Here is an 8005-nt window from a genome sequence, read left to right on the forward strand (position 1 = left end):
TCATTTTCCTTAAAACACACTAACAATCATGAATCGAAGATAAACACATTCACACATCAGATTTCAAGTCAACATATCTTTTAGCATAGGCAACCATTTGACATGATTCAAAGCTTAAAACAACCAGCTAAGTAAGATCTACACAGTGCATAGCATCATTTCAAGAAATGAGAGATTCGAAATACCTACCAGATTTGAAGAGCTGAGTTGGATTGTGGTTTTCTGGTTGCAAGAGGCCAAAACAGATGCTCCTTGTGGTTGGAAATGATGAATGGAGAGTGACTTGTAGCTCAACAGCCTTTGAAAATGCTCAAATCGAAAATCACCATTGATGGAGCTTGGAGAAAACAGAACTCGAAATGAGCTTCCAGTTGGGATTCATGGCCATAAAATGCTTCCAATGTGTTGGTTAAGGAGGGAACAAACAAGCAAATTCGTGCTTCTTTGGTGTTTTGATCAGAAATCCAAAATGAATAATTTGAGACTTTTTTGAGAGGATGAGTTTCTGTTTGTGTAATGTTGGCTGCTAGGGTTGGAATGGCAGAAAAATGTGCTATATATCTTCTGTTTAGTGTTGGCTAATGGAGTGTTAATCATGATTTGGTTTAATGAGCAATTTTGCTAATTGGAGCATTTTGGCCTAAGGGCATGGTACATGAGCAAATGCTGCGAAATTGGGCCATGGGCAAGTTTCAAATATCATTTCAGACTTATTCCAATTGGCCAAATGTGTTAAAATTGGTTATTTCACAAAATCACTTTTGCACCACACTTGAAATTAATTAATGCAAGTCCAAAAAGGACATTTTGATCCATAGAGTTTTGGTGCATGAGAGTCACATTTTTGGAAAGAGGAGGTTAAATATGACTTGTTGGAAAAAACCTCACCAAATTTGGCCAAATGGTTTGAGAGATATGGCCTTTTGAAGTTCAAGAATTTTTGAAAATGAATTGATCATATCTTGCCAACCATACATGGGAATTGAGAGTTCTTGGACTTTTTGGAAATGGGAGAACAAGATCTTCAACTTTCATGTTGGGCAAAAATTCATTTGAAGCTTGTATCATGATGTAAGTTTGGGATCAAGAAGTTTCCATTTTTGGCAGTTAAAATTACAGGTCCAGTTTCTATTTTTGGAAATTTCTGATTTGGCTTCAAATTCTTCAATGTTGATGTTTGCCATGATATATGAGGCCTATTTGGACATGAATAAGCTCTCTCAAACCAAATCCATCCATCAAAACCATAAAATCAATCACAGTTGACCAAGTTTGACTTTTTAGGGTTTCTGACTGATTGTGCATGGACTGATGATCTCTGAGCATCCAATCTTTGACCTAAACACTTCAAATGGATCCCCAAGTCATATGAACATGTTGGACCAACCCCAGGGCCTTGGCTCCTTGGAAATTGTGCTTGCTTGCTTGGTTGACTGATCTCCTGATCAGTTTGACCTAATTCTCTTGACTGGCTTGCACTTGAGGCAAAAGGGACAATGCAATGCTATGCAGTGGACCATGTTAATGCTATGACCTAATATGAGAATGTATGTACAAAAGGTAGGTGCAAATTTGAGGTGCTACACTATGGAATCAATATTCTTTTATATTACTTTGACGCGATTCGTGCACTTGCGAATTCACACGATCAAGTTTTTGGCGCTGTTGTCGGGGACCAACTTCGTTAAATTTCGTACCCTGTTGTTACACCGTCTAGACTAAGGAATTATTAGCCGGTAAATGCGAAGAACCCGTAGTACCGGAAATTTAGCAAATCCTTTAGCGGAACCCAAACGTTACACTCGTACACCCCTTTTACTCATCTAAATTAAGAAAGCTATGGCCGAGAATCGCGACCGGAGACCTCTTAAGGAATTTGGCCGACCCTCTGACGAGGAACCTAGTTTGAGTATAGTAAACCCCCTTATTACTGCTAACAATTTCGAACTAAAACCGTTTTTGTTGCAATTAGTACAACAGAACCAATTCACGGGTCTCGCTACTGAGAACCCAAATCAACATTTAAAAGTTTTTATCCAACTAGCCGACACCTTTAAATCCAACAGCGGTTCACCGGATGCGATACGTTTGAGATTATTTCCTTTCTCCCTCAGGGATAGAGCATGTTCATGGTTAGATTCACTTCCAGCTAATTCAATAACTACATGGGAAAACCTTAGGCGAGTATTCCTTGCTAGATATTTTCCCCCTAGTAAGACTATTGTTCTTCGAAACCAAATAACTAGATTTACTCAAAACCAAGGAGAATCACTTTTTGAAGCTTGGGAGAGATATAAAGAGCTATTAAGAGTCTTCCCACACCATGGCCTAGAACAATGGCTGATCGTTCATACCTTCTACAATGGACTCCATTATAACACCAAGATGAGCATCGACGCTGCCGCAGGTGGCACGCTGATGAACAAACCTTATCCTTAAGCTTGTGACCTAATTGATGATATAACCCAAAACCATTACCAATGGGGAACTGAACGAGCATCAATAGAGAAAAAGGAGACCCAAGGTGGAATACATGAAATAAGCTCTCTAGACATGATGCAGGCGAAAATGGACGCTTTAGCCCTTAGGATCGAACATATGTCTACAAACACTAACACCACAGCAGTAGTCCACACAGAGTGCGAACTTTGTGGATCTAAAGGACACGAATTGGCAGAGTGTAACCTGTTGAACGATCTAAACACCGACCAAGTGAATTATGCCCAAGGTAACCCATTTTCAAACACTTACAACCCTGGATGGAAGAATCATCCGAATTTTTCCTATAAAACCCATAACCTTATCCAAAATCATGCACCTCAGAGACCGCAAGGTTATCAAGCCCAAAAACCAAATCAACCTATGCAAGTTGTGCCTCAGAAGTCTAACCTTGAGAAGATCATGGAGAGCTTTATATCGGGCCAGACTCAGCAAAATAAAGAATTCCTAAACCAGAACATTCACGTAAACGAACTTATAACGCAATTAGGAACCAAGGTTGATCAGATAATCACTCACAACAAGATGCTTGAAACCCAAATCTCACAGGTAGCACAAAACCAAGCCCCACAGACTACACCTGGAGGCCAATTCCCTGGACAACCTCAACCAAACCCTCGAGGGCAAGCTAACGCTATCTCGTTACGAAGTGAGACCGCTTACGAAGGGCCTCATAACCCAGCAATGAGCGAGTCCAAAACTTCTAAGGAAAATATACCTACCAACCAAGAAGAGGAACCAGTGGAACCCGAGAAACAAACCAACCAAGAAGGAGAAGCCAGGGGTAAAACTTACACACCACCACCCCCGTACAAACCGCCAATCCCATATCCGCAAAGACTTAAACAAACCAAAATCAACAACCAATACTAAAAATTTATAAAAGTAATAGAGAAGCTTCATGTAGAGATTCCTTTCACCGAAGTTATCACTCAAATTTCGTCTTACGCCAAATTCCTCAAAGACATCTTAACCAACAAGCGTAGGCTTGACGACCCAAAACCCTTGGAATGCAATTTTATTTCCGAGGATAAACTCGCTAAGAAAGAGAAAGACCCTGGTAGTTTTTCTATACCTTTCATTTTAGGGAGTCATGTGATCGACAAAGCTTTCCTAGACTTAGGCGCTAGTGTGAGTTTAATGCCCTTAGCTGTATGTAAAAGGTTAAACTTAGGAGAATTGCAACCAACTAAGATGTCCCTCCAATTAGCCGATAGGTCTGTTAAGTATCCTGTAGGTATTCTAGAAGACATCCCAGTTAGGATCGGTCAACTTTATATCCCAACAGACTTTGTAGTCATGGATATCAAGGAAGACGGTGATATCCCTATCCTTTTAGGTAGACCATTCTTATCAATAGCTGAAGCTATAATAGATGTTAAAAGGGGAAAGTTAACTTTCGAAGTAAGGGATGAAAATATCGAGTTTATTCTTTCAAAGTTCCTAATGACACCAATCCTTGGAGACGCATGTTATGCGATCGATATCATAGATGAGTGCATAAGAGAATTTGATCGAGGAGAACACGTGATCGAACCATTTTCAAACCCGAATGAAAAGGATGACGAGATAGAAGAAACGGAACCTCACGAATGTTTGGACCTTACTCCAGACCTTTCACCAAATTCCCAAAAACCAGCTCAAGAACTTAAGGAACTACCCAAGAACCTAAGATATGAGTTTTTGGAAAAAGAAATGAACCGCCCGGTAATAGTTAGTGCCACCTTAAACCAAGACGAGACGAATCGACTCTTGAATGTTTTAAGAAGATACCCCTTTGCCTTAGGGTACAACATCTCTTATTTAAAAGGTATAAGCCCATCCATGTGTATGCACGGGATCTCACTCGAGGAGGATTCAAAACCTTCCAGGGAACATCAGAGACGAATCAACCCTGTAATGAGCGAGGTAGTTAAGAAGGAAGTCCTTAAATTGCTAGAGGCTGGTATAATCTATCAGATCTCTGATAGTAAATGGGTAAGTCATGTACATGTGGTACCCAAAAAGGGAGGCATCACAGTCGTGCAGAACGATAAGGGCGAGCATGTCGCTAAACGCGTAGAAGGCGAATGACGTGTGTGCATAGATTATAGGAAGCTAAATAAGGCAACTAGGAAAGACCATTTCCCCCTTCCATTCATAGATCAAATGCTTGAGCGTCTAGCCAGACACTCTTACTTTTGTCATCTTGATGGATATTCTGGATTTTTCCAAATACCCATACACCCCGAGGATCAAGAGAAAACAACATTTACCTGTCCTTACAGAACGTTTGCTTACAGACAAATGTCGTTTGGACTCTGTAATGTGCCGGCTACTTTCCAACGTTGTATGATGTCCATCTTCGTAGATTATCTCGACGGAATTATGGAAGTATTTATGGACGATTTCTCGGTGTGTGGGTTAGACTTTGAAGATTGCCTCGTTAACCTTGAGAAAATCCTAGAGAGATGCGTAGAAGTTAACCTTGTGTTAAACTGGGAGAAATGCCACTTTATGGTTAAAGAAGGCATAGTGTTAGGACATATAATATCTGAAAGAGGCATTGAGGTTGATAAATCAAAGATAGAAGTTATAGAAAACCTTAACCCACCTAAGACAGTTAGAGAAGTCCGTAGTTTTCTTAGACACGCCAGTTTCTACTGACGCTTCATAAAAGACTTCTCTAAAATAACAAAACCCCTGACCGGCCTTCTGATGAAAGACATTGAATTCATTTTCGATGAAAAATGCATCAAAGCCTTTAATCAGTTAAAACAAGCGCTTATTTCAGCACCTATTTTACAACCTCCGGATTGGACTAAACCCTTCGAAATAATGTGTGATGCTAGCAATTTCGCTATAGGAGCTATTTTAGGGAAAAGAAAAGATAAGAAACTACACGTAATATATTAGGCTAGTAGAACCCTAGATGTCGCTCAATTAAATTATACAACAACAGAGAAGGAACTCCTAGCTGTAGTTTTCGCAATCGATAAATTTAGGTCTTATCTTGTAGGATCTAAGATTATAGTCTATACAGACCATGCAACTATCCGTTACCTTCTAAGCAAAAAGGATGCGAAACCTAGATTACTTAGATGGATCCTTTTGCTACAAGAATTCGACTTAGATATTAGAGACAAAAAAGGAACAAAAAACGTAGTTGCTGACCATCTTTCCAGATTAGAGCATTTAAAGCCAGACCATTTACCTATAAATGATGATTTTATCTATGACAAACTGATAGCTAAGATAGATACCTCTCCCCTTGAATATGATAGAGACAACTTTGGGACGATTTCAGAAATTAGCAGAGTACCATGGTACGCTGATTTTGTGAACTATCTAGTCGTTGATATCATACCACCTGACCTCAACTATCAACAGAAGAAAAAGTTCTTTAAAGATATAAGACATTTCTATTGGGACAAACCACTCCTTTTCAAAAGAGGAACGGATAACATATTTCGATGTTGCGTCCCGGAAGAAGAAGTCAGAAATATCATATAGCATTGTCACTCTTCACCCTATGGTGGATATTCAAGCACATCCAAGACATACACTAAGATCCTTCAAGCTGGTCTTTATTGGCCAACATTATGGCGTGATGTCCATACTTATATTGTCCAATGTGACCGGTGCCAGAGCGCTGGAAACATCTCAAGACGTGACGAAATGCCTTTGGAGAACATCTAAGAAGTAGAACTATTTGACGTTTGGGGTATTGATTTCATGGGACCATTTCCATCTTCGTTGGGAAACAAGTACATTTTCGTAGTCGTTGACTATGTGTCCATGTGGATATAAGCTATAGCCGCACCCACCAACGACGCAAGAGTAGTCATCAAGATGTTCAAGAATAATATTTTTCCCAGATTTGGAGTACCACGACTTGTCATAAGTGATGGTGGATCACATTTTACATCCAGGATATTTGTTAAACTCTTAAGGAAATATGGAGTAAAACACAGATTAGCAACACCATATCACCCCCAGACTAATTGTCAAGTGGAAGTATCTAACATAGAGATTAAGCAGATCTTGGTGAAACTGTTTCAATATCCAGAAAAGATTGGTCTAAAAAGCTAACAGAAGCACCGTGGGCTTACAGAACTGCTTACAAAACCCCTATTGGAACTACACCATACCAGTTGGTCTATGGGAAGTCATGCCACTTACCTTTTGAACTCAAGCACAAGGCATATTGGGCCATCAAGACCCTGAATTTGGATTACCTAGCATCTGGCAAGAAGCGAATCCTTGATATCCACAAATTGGAGGAACTCCGCCAGAACGCTTATGAGAATGTCGTTATATACAAAGAAAGAACCAAAGCTTGGCATGACAAAAGGATTGTGAAAAAGGAATTTAATATAAGCGACTCTATTCTCCTCTTCAATTCGAGATTACAACTTTTTCTAGGTAAGCTGCGTTCGAGATGGACAGGCCCCTTTGAGGTTTCCAAAATCTTAAAATCAGGAGCAGTTGAAATCCGGAACAATTCCTGTAATCCGTTTGTGGTAAATGGACAAAGACTGAAGCAATACCAAGGAGGTAACATCCCCACAGAATTCCATGACCAAACTCTGATCGACCCTCCAGTTCCTACCTCTAATATATAAAGTTCGAATCATCAAGCTAACGACGTTAAACAAGCGCTGCCTGGGAGACAACCCATGATTTCTTTTCTTTTTATATACTTTTACTATTTCAATTTACATTTTCATTTGTTTTATGTATATCTATGTTTAGACCAACATTTACAATATTTGCGATTTCAGGTGTCCTCTGTTTTTAACCTAACTTTTCAGGATGGAGAATTTCAACACTATACCAATGATCATCCATAGTTCTCTCTCTCTCTTCCATGTTACTCCTACCCTATCTCCTATCGAAACTTAAGGATAATGTTCGGTTTAAGTGTGGGAGGAGATTTTTATTGCTTTTTATCGCTTTCCTTTATTTTTATCGCTTTTTATCGCTTTCCTTCATTTTTAGTATGCTTTGTGTGTTTTAGTTGTTTGCTTTTCCTTTCAATAAAATAACATGTGTCTGATGAGTCATCTGTGTAGTGTATCCGTATTTCTCTCATTTCTTTAACCTTACCAAAAAAATATTTTGAGCAAAGAAAACAATACATCTTGAATATTCATGCTGTAAGACAGGTTTATGACGGGATGTAAAAGACTTGGGATAACTTTTTCTAAAAATCGGTATTGTCTTAACACAGTAGGCTTCACGATTATAAGAGTCGATCCCGATACCCCATATGTTGTGGCCCTAATTTTTGTTCCAAATTAGTCCTTAAGTAGTTTATCCTTGCAGTCAGCTCCGGCTTAAGCATGCTCTACGTAGGGGACCGATGAAAATAAGTGAATGATCACAAAAATTCCTGCTTTGTTCTCAAGTCGTATGAAAATCCGGGCTAGGTGACTCTCACACGGTCATTTAACCCAACAAAATAAAGACATATGCGAAACATGCAGAAGAAAAATAATATATATATATATATATATATATATAT

General features: G+C 39.2%; 1 non-coding gene across 1 annotated transcript; it reads right to left on the minus strand.

The window, feature by feature from the left end:
• Nucleotides 1–2223: 2223 nt before the first annotated feature.
• On the minus strand, nucleotides 2224–2330 carry LOC127124055 (small nucleolar RNA R71). Its single transcript, XR_007803698.1, has one exon. It is a non-coding gene; the product is annotated as a small nucleolar RNA R71 (small nucleolar RNA).
• Nucleotides 2331–8005: the final 5675 nt, after the last annotated feature.

Source organism: Lathyrus oleraceus, chromosome 2, assembly GCF_024323335.1.
Source record: "Lathyrus oleraceus cultivar Zhongwan6 chromosome 2, CAAS_Psat_ZW6_1.0, whole genome shotgun sequence".
Lineage (NCBI taxonomy): Eukaryota > Viridiplantae > Streptophyta > Magnoliopsida > Fabales > Fabaceae > Lathyrus > Lathyrus oleraceus.